Genomic DNA, 17,846 nt, shown 5'->3' with positions numbered 1-17,846 from the left:
TTTAATTAGATGAATTATTACAGTCTCAAAATACACTTGCACTACACTTGTAAGTTGCACAAAGAATTGCCTTACAAAGTTACAGTTAGTCTAATATGAGTGCTTTGACGCACTGTCAATATGTTAAGCCCTCACGCCAGTCGAGATTGAGGGGGAGGTTGATTGGAGGCGGCCAACCCTTAAATGGTTAACTGGGCGGCGTCCAGATTCACTCTTGGGAATCGTGGCCTGCAGTTAAACTAGACACAAAGTTTATTCGTAGTTGTCGTCGTTGCCTGTGCACTCGACCTTAGCAAAAGTTCACTGTTAACGGGAGTCGGCCCGTGCTGTAAAGTGGACTGCCCCGCATAATGTCTCCTGCGGGGAGTTTAAAACTTAAGCGGCTAGGTTAGGCCCTACACCGTAAAAGGACCGGGGACGCGTGGGGAGTAAACGTAAAAACGTAACGAAGCAAAGTGATTTGGTTTGAATTACTATATTTACTATGACGTCGTACCGCCTGTGACAGTGAAGCCCGGTCTCCACCCCGCCAGTACCTTACCCCGCTGCGAGACCGTACCCCTAGCCTAGCCTATGCAGGCTGACGCTGCCCCCCCCCCCTCTTAGGCCAGCCGCGGTCAACGGCAGTCGACAACGGGTCATCAACTAGGACGGACGTGCCGTTCCCCGCGTTTCCCCTTCGTTCAAAAACCGTCAAGTAATTACGTGCGTGTGTTCATTGTGTTCAGACACCATATAGCCTAGGAGCTTAGTAGTGCACGCTGGGGCCGACGACCCACCACAACAACGGCTAGATGCTTTAAGACTAGCCTGGCGCCCTCCCGGAGAACAAACACCTCAACAGAGACACCAGCAACTACTAGGCTCACCCCGGGTATCGAGTTCAAGACCCCAGGTGTTGGCATTTGGCGCCCAACGTGGGGCAAAAATGAATAATTCCAGTGTTTTTCCGCGATCCGCCTACACCAAGGAAACCAGTGAGCGTGAAACAGCCGTCTCATGCGTGTGAAGGAATTGGGGTTAGACAGGCAGGCGCGACCAGGACAGCGGACAAAGGGCCCCCTCCCTTTCACTTCTGGACATTCCAAAGGAGCGAGACCGACCTCCCCCTTCCACCAGCCGGAGCTAACGCTCTTCTCTTTGTGCGACCGTCCGGGCAGCTGCCCACACCCCTCCCCACGCGTCAACCCCGACCCCTCCTTTACGGCCCACCCTGCTTCTCCCACCAGCCGAAGTTATCGCTCTACTCTTTGTGCGGTCGTCCGGGCAGCGGCTTACCGCACCACCCCTCCCTCTTGTGCGCGCGCACGAGTCCTCATCCCGACTACACCAAACATCACCGGACATTATGTGTGAATTTATTTTATATTGGTAAATATTTTTACGTGATCTAATCCTTCTAAATTATATTAGCTACACCAAATCAACTGACACCTACCAGTGACGTCAACAACACAATTGCTCACAGGTAAAATGTTACCACACATTTCAACCACAGTCTGTGCAAACTGCTACCTACCTAGGGGCATGGACCTATTAACAGGGACACTACCGTGGCATAACACATGCCGATGCGCACCCGACACCTTAAAATTCCCAATCAAGCGGGAAACAGTAAAGTCCACATGGGAAATACAATCGAATCCTGTGTGGCCAGGGAAGGATGAAGCGGGGCTACCACCAACTACACTGCCTGCCCTAGTGACCATAGCACCAATCACGCACACCGCCACGGGGAACCCATCAGATAAAATAGAAACAACAGAGTGTGCAAACTGCGCACAGCGCGAGCAGAAGCCAAGGCAGGCACGGGAACACACATCGCTGACCGACCTGAGCGCCACATGGGGGGCACCGCGAATGGTGACGAACACGGGTAGAGCAACACTACCGGAGTTCAGTCGACTGCCGCAGGAGAACCTGGGCGAGTTTCTACGGCAATGCGAGGTGCGCCTAGCGAGGGCGGGAATACCACCTGATGAATGGGCAGAACGTGCAAGTGAGCAGCTGCGGGGCGTGGCACGTCACTGGTGGAGCCTCTGGGGCCAGTTCGGAATGCTGTGGCCGGAGTTCACCACCAAGTTCATGCAGCGTTTTGACACAGGAGAGGCGGTGGTACAGTGTACCTCCCAATTCTACGGGAGACAACAGCGAGACGGGGAACCAGTGGAGCAGTTTGTCGCCCACAAACTGCAGCTGTTTCGGCGGATCATGCCGAACACAGAACCAACGGCAGCGCTGCCGACTGTCACCACCCTGCTGCGTGATGAGCTTCAGCCCTTCCTCCGCTGCTACCAACACACCTCGGTAGAAGACTATGTGCAACAGGCAGTGGCCACTGAAAGAAACCTCCAGATGGTGTGGCACCGAAACCCATCAATGACAGAACGGGGGTACCACAGCCTAGCTTTACCGGGTGCACCAGTGACCAACCACCAAGCCAGGCCGAGTGAGCCTCAACCATCACCCAGGCGGCAGCGGGCCATCGAGGATGCACTGGCGTCACGCCAGAGCACCACGCAGCCAGGCCGCCTGGACAACCAGTCGCAACGCAACCATGAGCGGCCACCTCAGTGCCAACGGGGTTGCGCCACTGGAGCATATCACTGGCACAGTGAATGCCCACTTCCCCCACCACCACGCCAGCAGCAGACAGTGCCACAGTCGGGAAATGGACCACCGGGGGTGCGGGACTGAGGGCTCCACCCCCCGCGAGAATGGCACCACCTGCCGCAACTCCCTTCTCGACACCACCTGCCATAACTCCCTTCTCGGCACCACCTGCCGCAACTCCCTTCTCGCCACCACCTGCCACAACTCCCTTCTCGCCACCACCTGCCGCAACTCCCTTCTCGGCATCACCTGCCGCAACTCCCTTCTCGGCACCACTTGCCGCAACTCCCTTCTCGGCACAACCTGCCGCAACTCCCTTCTCGACACCACCTGCCGCAACTCCCTTCTCGGCACCACCTGCCGCAACTCCCTTCTCGGCACCACCTGCCGCAACTCCCTTCTCGGCACCACCTGCTACAACTCCCTTCTCGGCACCACCTGCCGCAACTCCCTTTTCGGCACCACCTGCCGCAACTCCCTTCTCGGCACCACCTGCCGCAATTCCCTTTTCGGCACCACCTGCCGCAACTCCCTTCTCGGCACCACCTGCCGCAACCTCAGCCAGGGCACCACCTGCTGCAACCTTACTCTTGTCACCACCAGCCAAACCACCAGCAGTGCTACTGGCACCATCCTTACCAACGGCATCACCGGCCACAGAACCAATGCCCTCAAAGCCCCCTGCACCACCACCTATCGGGATGATGCCAGGTACCACACCGACGCTGGGCCAACTGTTCCGGCCACACGACCACCTGCTGCGCATCCCGGTGGAGGTGAATGGCCAGCCGACGGCGGCACTGGTCGACACAGGTGCGAGCCATGTGTTTGTCGCCCCAAGCCTGGTACCCCCGGGAGCACTCCAACCCCACCGCGCCGAGCTGCGCCTTGCGACCACTACACGGCCAGGGATGACAGTGGGTCAAGCCGAACTCCAGGTAAGCCTTCGGGAAATGTCAACCACAGTTTTTGCACTTGTTGTGGAGGACCTGCATGAGGACCTCGTATTAGGACAGCCCTGGCTAGCAGAGCATGATGCTGTGGTGGAGCTGAAGGCTGCACGAGTCCACGTGGGAACCCAGGAGCGATACACAGTGTATGCCACAGGGTTCGCACCCGAACCACCTCGCGAACCGCTCACACTGGCGCAACTGCATCACGATGTACCCCCGCAGCATCAGGCAGCTGTGGAAAAGGTGCTGCAAGAGAGGCAGGATGTGTTTGCACTCGCCAACCCCCTGCAACGCACCACAGTGGCGGAGCATCGTATCCCAACCATGCATGATCAACCTATTCATGAACCACCCAGGGGATATGGCTTCCGAGAGCAGAGCGCCATCAGAGAGCAGGTATCAGAAATGTTACGGGATGGCGTCATCGAGCCCTCCAATAGCCATTATAATTTATGTGTGGTGTTGGCCCCGAAAAAGGACGGCTCGCTGCGTTTTTGTGTGGACTTCCGGCCCCTGAACGCCATCACCATCAGCTCACCTCCGCCCCAGATCAGTGTCGAGGCCGCCATCGCAGGCCTAGGACGAGCCAAAGTGTTCAGCACGCTTGACCTCAAGGCTGGCTATTGGCAGGTGCCCATACGGCCTGGGGACCGAGGTAAAACTGCTTTTACAACACCAGATGGGCGGCGCTTCCAATTCAGGGCCATGCCATTCGGCTTAAAGTGCGCGCCAGCTACCTTCCAGGAGATGATGACACGGGTGCTAGAGGGGTATGTGGGACAGATTGCCATAGCCTACCTCGATGATGTCATCGTGTTTTCCGAGACATGGGAGGACCACATCCGCCACCTTGCCCTCGTCCTAGAGCGGCTCGCGACACATCACCTAACAGAAGCCCCAGCCAAGTGTCATATCGGAGCACTCGAAGTCGAGTTCTTAGGGCACTTGCTGGATGCGGCAGGCAACAGCCCACAACCAGTCCACCTGCGGAAAATCGCGGAGGCTGAGGTGCCGAGGACCCGCAAACAGCTACAACGTTTCGTGGGACTCTTTAACTGGTTAAGGAGCTATATACCGAACTTTTCAAATATCATTGTTCCACTCACAGACCTTTTGTCACCACGGTTGCGCTACAGGTGGGATGCGATCGCACAAAATGCCTTTGACCACATTAAGGCTGCATTCACAAGCTGCCACACATTGGCACGGGTGGACCCAGAGCGCCGCCTGTACCTGCAAACCGATGCCAGTGCACTAGGGGTGGGAGCTGTGCTATTCCATCTGGACCAGAATGGAGACCGACAAGTCATCGACTATGCGAGTGCGAAGTTCGGCTCGGCAGAGTGTCGTTACCAAAGTAACGAGCAGGAGTGCCTGGCTGTCGTGTGGGCCGTGAAGAAGTACCGCCCGCACCTGGAAGGAAAACCATTCACGCTCTGCACCGACAACAGGTGCCTGACCTGGCTGCACACCATGCAGGGGAGGAAGGGCAAGCTGATCCGGTGGGCATTGTTCCTGCAATCTTTTGACTTTGAAGTCGAACATGTCCCCGGAACAGACAACCAGCTGCCCGACCTTCTGTCTCGCGAGCCAGACGAAAACAGCGAGTTAGCCGACCATGAAGACTGGGAGGATATGCTGCCACCCAGCCACCAAAACAGGCAAGCCCAACCAAATGCAACATGCACGCGGATTACAGCTGATGCCCAGGAAGACAACGTATCACCGAGTACAGCAGCCGATGTCCACCACCGAGTTTTGGAAGCCCAAGGGACGTCACCAGAGGCCGATCGACGGCGCCAACAGGCGACGATGGGGGAACATGACACCTGGTGTGTACGAGACGGGACCGTGTGGTGCCGTACACCTGGACACCAAGTGGACTGGAAGATGTACGTACCACCTGAAGCCCGGGAAGCTGTACTACGGTTCTACCATGACCACGACCTAGCCGGCCATCCTGGCACCGACCAGAAAAAGCAGGCTGTTTGCCAATATTACCACTGGCCCGGGGTTACCAGCAATGTACGCGAGTACGTGCGCGAATGTCAAGTCTGTCAATCACGGAAGGCACGACGGCGAGATGGGGAGGAGCAGCAGCGGCCACGGGAACCCACTACAGCCTTCCAGACAATAGCGCTGGATGTGATGGGCCCATATCCACGAACACCGAGGGGGAACAGGTTCTTGCTTGTAGTAACTGACCTGTTCACCCGGTGGACGGAGGCCTATCCCTGTCGAAATGTGCAAGCCGCCACCATCACCAAGATCCTGGCACAAGAGTTCTTGACGTGCTGGAGCTACCCGCAGTCAGCCCTCTCCGACAATGGCAGCCAGTTCTTGGGCCGACAGTGGAGGACTTGGTGCGACGACCATCAAATACAGCACCACACCACACCCGCATACAGCCCGCGGGCAAACCCCACCGAACGCCGCAACCAGGAGCTGAAGGCGCAGATGCGCATACGCCTCAGCTCAGACCATGCACAGTGGGACAAGCACATTTCAGATGCCCTGTTCTGCATGCGCCGTCGGGTGAATGCGGCAACTGGTAGAACACCCGCCGAGATGGTTCAGGGACACAATCTACCCCTGTCCGGTGAATGGGCCACGCATGGAGTACCACACACGACAGAAGGACCGGAAGAGCGAGACTGCCGCCGCACAGCCACACACGAAGAAGCACGCCAACGGCAAAAAATCTATGCGATGGTAATAACACCAACGACGAACTGCACGCCACCCACCGTACAAGCAGGAGACCAAGTGTTTGTGCGTGTCCATCCCCTGTCGGCCACACCACGTAATTACTGTGCAGGATTGGCCCCCCGCTGGGGAGGCCCCTACATGGTACAGAGACGCCTGGGCCAGACCACATACCTCGTGCGCTTAGGTGGATGGCGGGTGAAGAAGATTCATCGTGATGACCTGCGCCTTGCCACACTCCCAGGAGACAGGCTCCCAGAATCGCCTGTAACACTGACTCCACCAGAACACCCAGCACCCAGGAGAGAACTGGACGATCCAACCACCCCTGAGGGTGAGGGGGACGAGGACCAGAACGGTGGGCAAGCCTCATGCCGACGGTTCAGACGCAAACGATTACCACGAGTAATTATCACTGATGTCTCGGCGGATGAAATAACATTAGATGCAGACGAGGCACCAAGTACACCACCGGTTGTGACCGAACCGTACGAGACTGACCCTGATGCACCTGTGTCACTGACCCCGGGAGCCTGGGGCCACCTGGCATCCCTGGAGGATGCCCACTTCACTGTCCATGTGATCGAGCCGAATGACGAGGCTAACGAACAGCCCCGCCGGCCAACCCAGCACCCGTGTCACCTGGATGATAATGGCCTCGATGAGCCAATGACCCCACAGTGACAAATTCAGCGACAAATGCGAACAAGGCTGTTCACAGGCGCAGACACCGCACCTGATAGGAGCAGCGACCATGTGCTGGCACCACCCGCAATGGAACCAGAGGAGGACCAAACCAACCAGAGCTCGAGTGTTCCGGCATCACCCGGGATTCCAGGAAGTGAAGAGACCACGTCGGCCACCCAAACTGACCCCCGCCAACATGAAAACCTGACCGGACGGCCCCAACGGGTCAGACGGCCACCGGGATACCTTGCAGACAACCACCGGGGAACAATCCGTGGTGTCCGGTCTGCTGATGCAGCACCTGGGTGCACACAGCGGGATGACCTGTGAGCAGAGCGTGAGCCCTACCAGCTGCTGCCACCCCAAGCGCCTCCAGCTTGGACCTGCTGCCAATGCTAGGGGTGCGACCATGCTGCGGGGTACCTATCGCGGGGAAAGACCGGGCTTCTCCAGGGGGGGGGGGGGCGTTTTTTACGTCGTACCGCCTGTGACAGTGAAGCCCGGTCTCCACCCCACCAGTACCTTACCCCGCTGCGAGACCGTACCCCTAGCCTAGCCTATGCAGGCTGACGCTGCCCCCCCCCCCCCTCTTAGGCCAGCCGCGGTCAACGGCAGTCGACAACGGGTCATCAACTAGGACGGACGTGCCGTTCCCCACGTTTCCCCTTCGTTCAAAAACCGTCAAGTAATTACGTGCGTGTGTTCATTGTGTTCAGACACCATATAGCCTAGGAGCTTAGTAGTGCACGCTGGGGCTGACGACCCACCACAACAACGGCTAGACGCTTTAAGACTAGCCTGGCGCCCTCCCGGAGAACAAACACCTCAACAGAGACACCAGCAACTACTAGGCTCACCCCGGGTATCGAGTTCAAGACCCCAAGTGATGGCAACTAGAAATACTGTTCGGTGTTGACGAAGGATGATGGCTCCCCGTGGAACGCACGTCCGCCCTGGTCTGCGAGTCGCTCGGTACTGTTGTTTGCCCTTGGCGTGAGGGGAGGCCTCAGCGTTCTCTCGCGCCAAAGTTGCTAAAGTTCCGTTATTCGGAAATTATTTTAATAGTAAGAAACTGAGAGCAGCTCTAAATTCACACATTAATTATTAATACTTAATCTGATTGGCAAATACTATTTAATAATTATGGTTAACAAATTGATCTAATTAAGTTTAAATATTAAGATTCACACCAGAGACTGTTCGTCCTTGCTGACTGCTCCAGTGGCTAGTCACACATGAAAAACAGGGAGGTAAAATTTATGTCAACACAACACTTTAATTAATTAAGGCTGAAGGCCGCAAAGCAGGCACTCACAAACTGATTAAGGTAAGTTCACACGTGAGTGACTTGCGCACTCCTGCGTCGCACTTTCCTTAGGCGGGGTTTTTAATTAATAGTGGAGTTGTCATTAATTTATGTTTGATTATTGGTGAACTGGGGTCGAGGTGTTTAACTAATTAGACATGGCCCTTGATTCTACCTTGGCATCGAAGACTCGCCTGACTCGGGTGGGCCATGGCTAGGGGTGCGTTCCGTTAGCGGGATCGGATACTGGCGGTTGCAGGTCGGGTTTTGGGGTGGCCTTCGGATGGACGACGTCAAGCTCATCACGGGAGTGGCCGTTAATCCACCCAGACTCTTCGTCGACCCACAAATCAATGTAGGGACCTTGTTTGCAAGTGCCGCAACGTAACATCCATGTAATACGTAATTAATTATCATTGCGAGTGTATGTAGTGCCAACGTGTTTTTTTTGTCCAGTGTAATTGTGTTACTGGTGCCCCATCCACACTATGTGAGATGCGAGATTTAAAAAACCAGCACCTAAATACCGTTTCTTTATTTCGCAAGCGCCTCCTGAACAATTAGGAAACAGTCCTCTATACTGTTTAGGACCAGTGCTTATTAGGAGCAGGGACTCCCTCCCACCATCAACAGCCATCGATCCTAGTGGAATACGCAGGGGCAAAAACCCACGACCACCTAGGTTAATCGTCGAATTAACCTGGCGCCCGCGGAGATTTCCTTAGGAGCCACTGAAAACCACTAGGACCACCCCGGGCCTCGATCCCGGGACCGCAGGTGACGACAAGAAGAAGAGAGAAGCTTTTCTCTCAGGACTGTCTACAGGACTAAAAAATCAAACAGGTAAGGGGCAGCGCCTTATATTCTTTCTATTGGTAGCGACAGTGGTTTTGTGGAAAACGATGAGTTAATTTTTCAGTCAAAGAAATCTGGCGAATATAATGAAGAAATAAATGGTGACATTTTCCGGGATTGGTTTGAAAAAAAAAACATTGCCAAAATTAGAACAGAACAGTGTTATTGTTATGGACAATGTGCCCTATCACAGTGTAAAGTGTGACAGTGTGACAAATAATTCGTGGAGAAAAAAAAATATATTTTGGAGTGGCTACTGTTAACATCATACGGCCGAAGGCCACCCCAAAGCACGACCTGCACCCGCCAGTACTCGGCTCCGCTAATGGAAAGCACCCCTAACCATGGCCCACCTGAGTCAAGTGAGCAGACCGCAGCCCAAGGTAGAGAATAGCGAACCATTTTAATTACGCATGCCACGCACTCCCCGTGCCTACAAAATTCCCCACACAATAATAAAGTAATCAGAAACAAACAAAAGCCCCTAATTAATAGAGTGCGACGTAAGAGTGCCCGGGTCACTCACGTGTAGCTTTCTACTAAAACAGCTGTGAGTGCAACCCTTGCGGCCTTCAGCCTAAATTCAGTAGTGAAACGTGTGACGTAACGCAAACAGCCCCAAATTAGCATTATCATTCGCCACTGGAGTAGTTATCAAGAAACAGACAGTCTCCAGCTTGACTCTAATATTCAAACTTATTTTAGACAAACTTATTAAATGTCAATTCTAAAACATATATAGATATTAAGTTAATCATTAAGTTTTATTGTATGAATTTAGAGCCACTTGCTTTTTATTATTAATGTAATTTGTTACGAATAACGGAACTTTAGAAACTCTGGCGCGACAGGGAGCTCACCCCTCCCCTCGCGCCAGGGCCAGACGCCAGTACAGCGCGACTCGCGGACCGGGACGGACGCACGTCCCACGGGGAGCCAGCATTTATTTGTTTCACCGAACGTCCATCTGGTAATTATAGTCACAACCAAAACCTTTTTTTAAATACTCCCCGTGTGCGCCCGGTCCTTTTCCGGTGTAGGGCCTAACCCAGCCACGTCAATTTAACACGCCCCACACAAAGCATTACGTGGGGCCGTGCAGTATACGGTACGGGCCGTCTCCCGCCACCCCAGAACTTTAGTTAATCGCCCAGTGCACAGGCACAGGCAACATCCAATCTTAAATGTGTTATTAATTTAGTAGCGAGCCGCGGTCCACACAGGTGGGCCCGCGCGCCGCAATTTACCTATTACGAGATCAGCCGACGCTAATCGAACGCTCTCCCTCAACTGCGGGGCACTGCCCATCATCATGGGCTTAGTGAGGGACAAGCTGCAGCCCTTTCTGCGACGCTGCCACACCGGCGGTGTAGCGGAGTACGTGCAGGAAGCACGCGAGACGGAACGCAACTTCCAGAGAGCCTGCAAGCGCAGCCCGAACACGAGCACCCGAGGGGGTGACAGCCCACCAGAAGCCCGGCGGAACACCGCACTACGGGACTCACCCTCACACCAACACCGAGGACTACGAGCCATCGAGGCGCCGCCAACTTGGCGAGCGGAGCGACCTTGGGACGCAGGAGCACGGGAGCAAGTCCCCCTGTGTCGCTTGGGATGCCCGCGTGGCGAACGTCACTGGCACAGCAAGTGCCCGCGGGGATTCTGGGCGGCGCGACCCGCCACACCGCCGGGCCAGGAGACACACGTGGTACCACCTCCGCCACAGCGAACCAGCCCGGCCCAGTCGGGAAACGACCCCCGGAGGGAACCGCGATTAGAGCCCCCTCCCCCCGCAACGACCATCAACCCCGCGCCTGGCAGGGTGCGCGCCCTCCCGACCTTGGGACAGCTGGGCCGCCCACGGGACAACCTGTTCTGCATCCCCGTGGAGGTCAACGGCCGGCCAGCTGCCGCACTCGTCGACACGGGAGCGAGCGACGTGTTTGTATGCCCCGCGTTCGTGTCGCAGGCGCGTTGCGTCCGGGCAGCGGCTAGCTGCGCCTGGCTACCACCACACACACCGGGCAGATGCTGGGGCATGCTGAGATTGTGGTGAGTAATCAGGAATTAATAAGTAGTGTGTCCGCAGTAGTCGTGCAAGACTTGTGTGAGGAGGTTGTGCTAGGACTCCCCTGGTTGGTCCAGCAAGATGCGGTCTTGGAGCTAGGACCCCCCCGCCTCAACCTGGGAATAGCCGAGAGGTACGTGGTGTACGCACTAGGACAGACGCCCCCACGACAGGACGCGGTGCAGCCCCTTGCGGACGTGCGCAACGATGTCCCCCCCTCCTTCCAGGCTGAGGTAAACAAGGTCCTCGCTGCCCGACCCGAAGTGTTTGCCGTGGACGGAACCTTGAGGTGGACCACCGTCACCGAACACTGCATCCCCACCTTGACTGATGACCCAGTGGTCGACCCGCCTCGCGGCTACGGGTTTAGCGAGCAGCGAATCATACGGAAGCAGGTGGATGAGATGCTGCATGACGGAGTCATCGAGCCGTCCCACAGCCGGTACAATGCGTGCATTGTGCTGGCCAACAAGAAAGACGGGACAAGCCGATTCTGTGTGGACTTCCGGCCGTTAAATGGCGTGACCGTCAGTGCCCCGCCCCCCCAGATTAGCGTCGAGGTCGCCGTAGCCGTCTTGGGAAGGGCCCAGGTCTTCTGCACCTTGGACCTGAAGTCCGGGTACTGGCAAGTGCCCATACGACGCGGGGACCGGGAGACGACGGCGTTCACGGTGCCAGACGGACGGAGGTTCCAGTTCAGAGCCATGCCGTTCGGCCTAAAATGCGCCCCGTCCACCTTCCAGTGCATGATGACCCGTGTGCTGGAGGGCTAAATCGGACAGTTCGCCCTAGCATACCTGGACGACGTCATAGTGTACTCAGACACCTGGGAGGACCACTGCCGCCATCTGGCCTTGGTGATGGAGCGGTTGGCCACAAACCACCTGACAGCCAACCCAGCCAAATGCCATCTCGGAGCCACCGAGGTCGACTTCCTGGGCCATGTGGTCAACGCGGAGGGGAACCGCCCCCAACTAGGTCACCTCCAGCAGATCGCGATGGCAGAAGTCCCACGCACCCGGAAGCAACTGCAGCGATTCATCGGGCTGCTGAACTGGCTCCGGAACTATATTCCGAATTTTTCACAAGTCATCGCGCCTCTGCCGGACCTGTTGTCGCCCCAAGTCCGCTAACACTGGGGCTCGCCTGCCCAGATGGCATTCGAGGCCATCAAGACCGCGTTCACCCGGTGCCACACACTGGCCCGCATCGACCCCGAGCGCCCACTCGACCTCCAGACGGACGCAAGCGCCCTGGGAACCGGAGCTGTGCTGTACCAGGTGAACGACCACGGAGAACGGCAGGTGGTTGACTACGCCAGCGCGAAGTTCGGCGTGGCGGAGAGGCTGTACCACAGCAACGAACAGGAATGCTTGGCGGTGGTGTGGACCGTGAAGAAATACCGTCCACACCTGGAGGGCAGGCATTTCACCCTCCGCACCGACAACCGCTGCCTCACCTGGCTCCACACCATGCAGGGGAGGAAGGGGAAGTTGATCCGCTGGGCGCTGCTCCTACAGTCGTTCGACTTTACGGTCGAGCACGTGCCAGGTGCAGAAAAATCAGCTCCCCGACCTGCTCTCGCGCGAGCCAGATGGCATACTGGAGGTGCTGGACGAGGAGGAGTGGGATGAAATCCTGCCTCCATCCCACACCAGCACGACTGCCGACGGACACCCTACCTGCACCCGCCTCACGCTCGGCATAGAAGTGACCGAAGACCCTCCCAGTACCGAGGCCAACCTGGAGAAGCGCGTCCTCACGGCCCAGCACCGCTCGCCGGACGCCGACCGGCGCCGCGAGACAGCGCGCGGAGGAGACCACCCCGCCTGGCAGCTCCGGGACGACCGGATCATGAACAGACCGCCGGGGGAAGAGGACGAGTGGAAGACCTACGTCCCACCCGAAGCGCGCGAGGCAACACTGCGATTCTACCATGATCATGACCTCGCCGGACACCCAGGCTCGGACCAGACATGGAGAGCCGTCTGCCGGTACTACCACTGGCCGGGGGTGAACCGGGATGTCCGGTTCTACGTCCGGTAGTGCGAGATCTGCCAGAGCCGCATGGCCCGCAGAGGCGACGGCACGCAGCAACAGCAGCCTCGCCAGCCGTCAACACCGTTCCAGACGCTCGCGCTGGACGTGATGTGGCTGTACCCCTGCTCGCCGTGGGGTAAGCGCTTCCTAGTGGTCGTGACCAACATGTTCACCCGCTGGACAGAAGCCTACCCCTGCGGCAACGCACGGGCGGCCACAATCATCGAAGTCATGATGCGCGAGTTCCTCACTCGGTTCGGCTATCCGGAGTCCTTCTTGACGGACAACGGCAGCCAGTTCCTGGGGGCCCGGTGGAGAGGGTGGTGCCAAGAAGCACACATCATCCACCACACCTCACCTTCATACCACCCCAGGGCCAATCCGACCGAGCGCAGAAATCAGGATCTGAAAACTCAACTGCGGCTGTGCCTAGGGGAGGACCACACCCAGTGGGACCGCCACGTCGCCGACGCACTGTTCTGCGTCCGGTGGCGCGTGAACGCGGCCACTGGGATGACCCCCGCCGAGATGATCCAGGGGCGTAACCTGCCACTGCCCGGCGAGCTGGCAACACACGGCGTACCACACCCAGGAGAGCAACCGGAGGAGCGCGACGAGCGACGAACCCAGGAGCACGACGCGGCACGCGCAAGACAAGCCCGCTACAGTCAGGGAATCACGCCCCAGACAGCGCGACCCCCGGCACAACTGCGGGCCGGCGATCGGGTGTACGCCCGAGCGTACCCCCTGTCGGCAGCACCGCGCAATTACTGCGCTGGACTCGCTCCCCGCTGGGAGGGGCCCTACACCGTGACGCGGCACCTGGGGGCGACGTCCTACATGGTGGACTTGGGCGGCCGCCACGTGCAGAAGATCCACCGGGACCACCTGCGAGTGGCGGCGACCCCCGGGGAACCACTCCCGGTCGAACCCGAACATGGGGACATGGCAGACGGACCAGACATCCCCCTTGATGCACTCCCTCCTGGAGGACTGGAGCAACAGCGAGAGGAAGCCGAGGACACCGCTCCAGATGAGCCCGAGTACCTCACCGACTCGGAACTGGACGCGGACGCACCCCACGACCCCAGCGAGGCACCCTGTCCCGCAGAAACTGCGCCACGAGGGGAGGCCCCTGAGAGCGAGCTGCCCCCGCGGCATGAGGAACCTACGGAGACTCACACCATGACGCGCTGGCGGAGAAGGGCCCGGCCCCGCCACGCCAGGTGCCGGGTGACCGAAGTCGCGGGGGACGACTCCGAAGACCCCGCCAGAGCGACCCCTGACCCCGAACCCATCATATCCGACCCAGACGAGGACGAAGAGGAATCGCCCCCGAGCCCGACCAGAGGTTGTTGAGGGCACGCGGCCTCCCTTGCCGACGCTACTTTCTGCATCACCGTCACACAACCGCGCGAGGAGGGGGCTGGACGTCCACGTCGGACACGACGCAGACCAGCGAGGCTGCAGAAGTTCGTCCTGAACACCACCCAGGGGCGAAGCTCACCCAGCCTGGCGCTGATACCCGAGCGGGAACGCCAGCCCTACGGACGGCAAGGCCCGACGAGCCCCGAGGGGAGTAGCCCGCGAGAGCTCCCCCGACGGGAGCGCCGACCCCCGGCCCACTTGGCCGAGTAAGTCTTGGGCGGTCTCGTCACGCCACCCCACCCATCACATGCCGCAGCGCCGCCTCCCGGCCCAGCTGCCCACGCAGCGACCGAGGCGGCGTCCACCTGCGCCGACACTCCATGCGCCGCGGTGCCGCCTCCCGGCCCAGCTGCCCACGCAGCGACCCTGGCGGCGTCCGCCTGCGCCAGCACCTTATGCGCCGCGGCGCCACCTCCCGGCCCATCTGTTCACGCAGCGACCGAGACGGTGTCCGCCTGCGCCAGCACCTCACGCGCCGCCGGCGCTAAGGCACTACGCGCTATGGGATCGTGTGTCGAAGGGTGCTGGCTGAGCTAGGGGGTCGTCGTACCGCGGGAGCGGGAACACGGGGCCGCTGGGGGGGGGGGATTTGACGTCGTACCGACGTACCGACAGCCTTTAAGCCCGTGCTCCGCACTGCCAGTACCATATCCCGTTTTCGGAGCGTGCCCCTTGCCCAGCCGGATTGAGTCAGGCGAGCGCCTCGGGCGTGACCCCAATAGACAACAAACCTCATTAACAGTCACCGCGGCCACTGGCCTTAATTAAAATGCCTGTGACTATGATCAAGTCAGAATAGGAGAAATCCCTCTAAAACAATTCACAGTGGGACAATATGTTAGTAAATTTACAGTCGCCAACTCGATGTCAAAATTTAAATAATTAAATACATTAAAACCATTGTTAAGCCTTAAGCACCCAATTACCAGGTGCTACATTTTAATTGGGCACCTGGAACAGGTTTTAACTGGTAATAGAGTAAATTCAATTAATATAAGTTTTTTGACGCCGACTCACAAAGAAGAGAAAGTTTCTCTTCCTTGCGAGGCGGCCATGTCCGGCAGTCTCCAACCACTCCACGCCGGGAACAGACGTGTGTCCGTGGGCAGCATCCAAGTTTTCTTTCATTGATTATTTTTACTCTGTACTAAATCTTTAAATTTAAAACCTCTTATTAATTCATCGCTGCCCACGTCGACTCGGCGCGTATTTTACGGAACCGGGCCTATCCCGACCGTCTTTATCGTGATACCGCGCTGCGGATCGTATCAATCACGTAAGTGTTTCGCCGAACTCAGGAGCCCGCTCATCGACCCCCCCCCCCTCCGCAACCCGTTAACTTTCGGCGCTGGCCGTCTCCAGCGAGCATCGACCCACGTCCCGCGAGACTGCCGCGGTAACCATTGTCACGTAGTGTTGTGTTAGTGTTGGTGAGAATTTTTGTAGCGGGAATGAACCGCGGAGCGGACTTGTAGAGTGTACCGTGTACCCACATGGACCCCCGGCGAAACTCACAAATTAAATGTATTCTCGCCAACTCGTATATCATTTTCCGTAGTTCCCCGTTCTCCACACGGCCGAGCGGCCTTCACAGTCAAGCGTAGAACCATTCAGGTTACATTCAAGCCGTGTACCTGGCGGGGCACGCGGGGGCAGAGTACCCACGACCCCACACCAACGGCCTAGCAGCCCGCTAGCATGGCGCCCCTCCGGACAACAAGAGCATCGCGATGCCCATAGCGCCCGTCAGGTACCCCCCGGACCTTTCACAGAGGTCGGGTGACGGCACGGTACACTCTACAAGTCCGCTCCGCGGTTAATCCCGCTACAAAAATTCTCACCTACACTTGGCGACGTCTAGCGGTTACACAATTAACAAGAAAAAAACACAACACTACGTGACACTGAAATGGTTACTGCGGCAGTCTCGCGGGACGTGGGTCGATGCTCGCTGGAGACGGCCAGCGCCGAAAGTTAACGTGTGCAGGGGGGGCTCTTTGAGCGGGCTCCTAAGTTCGGAGAAACACTTATGTGTGTGCAGCCGCCAGGCATATGAACGGCGTCCTTAGTTAAAATTACTTTCGCTGGAGTCGGCCAGTACCGTACGTTCCGTGATACGATACGTAGCGCCGTATCATACTGAAAACGGTCGGGATAGGCCCGGTTCCGCAAAATACGCGCCGAGTTGACGTGGGCAGCGGTGAATTAATGAAAGGTTTTAAATTTGAAGATGTATTACAGAATAAAAATAATCAATGAGACAAACTTGAATGCTGCCCACGGACAGACGTCTGTTCCCGGCGCGGAGTGGTTGGAGACTGCTCAACATGGCCGGCTCGCAAGGAAGAGAAACTTTCTCTTCTTTGTGAGTCGGCACCAAAAACTTATAATAATTTAATTGGTTACATAATGAGTAAAAAACATGCAACATGCTCCAGGTGCTTGATTAAAATGTAGCACCTGGTAATTGGGTGCTTAAGGCTTAACAATGGTTTTAATGTATTTAATTATTCAAATTGTGACATCAAGTTGGCGACTGTAAATTTATTAACATATTGCCCCACTGCGAATTTTTTTAGAGGGATTTCTCCAATCTGACTTGATCATAGTCACGGGCATTTTAATTAAGGCCAGTGGCCGCAGTGACTGTTAATGAGGTTTGTTGTCTGCTCTGTGCGTGATTTACTCGCCCGGACTACGGGCTACGACGCACTTATTACATGTCGGGTAATTAGTAATTTCGTACTAATGGCTTTTCGCTTAATTGAATTATGGGTTCGAGTCTCCGGGGTTCCGTACCTTTAAGTTTCATTACGTCTATTGGGGTCACGCCCGACTGACTCATTCCGGATGGGCAAAGGGGCGCGCTCCGAAAACGGGATACGGTACTGGCGGTGCGGAGCACGGGCTTAACGGCCATGGTCGGTACGACGTCAGTTAAAGTTCTGTTGTCTGAATTGCTGTGTTTGCATTCACTAAAAAGAAGTTCATTTCAACGTAGATCTGGACCAAGCTCTTGGAAAAGTCGAGGGGAAAAAAATGTGTAAGTACCCTTTAAACATTTGTCTATGGAAAAAAAAAACAGATTTTCAAGATTGTTAAAATTATATGGATATAAATATTAACTAGTAAACATATCTCGTTGATACTGCACAAAAATATAAACACGGCAATGAGTGAATGTATTTAG

The sequence above is a fragment of the Bacillus rossius genome, chromosome 1 (assembly GCF_032445375.1).
Source record: "Bacillus rossius redtenbacheri isolate Brsri chromosome 1, Brsri_v3, whole genome shotgun sequence".
Classification (NCBI taxonomy): Eukaryota; Metazoa; Arthropoda; class Insecta; order Phasmatodea; family Bacillidae; genus Bacillus; species Bacillus rossius.
This window is presented reverse-complemented; position numbering follows the sequence as displayed.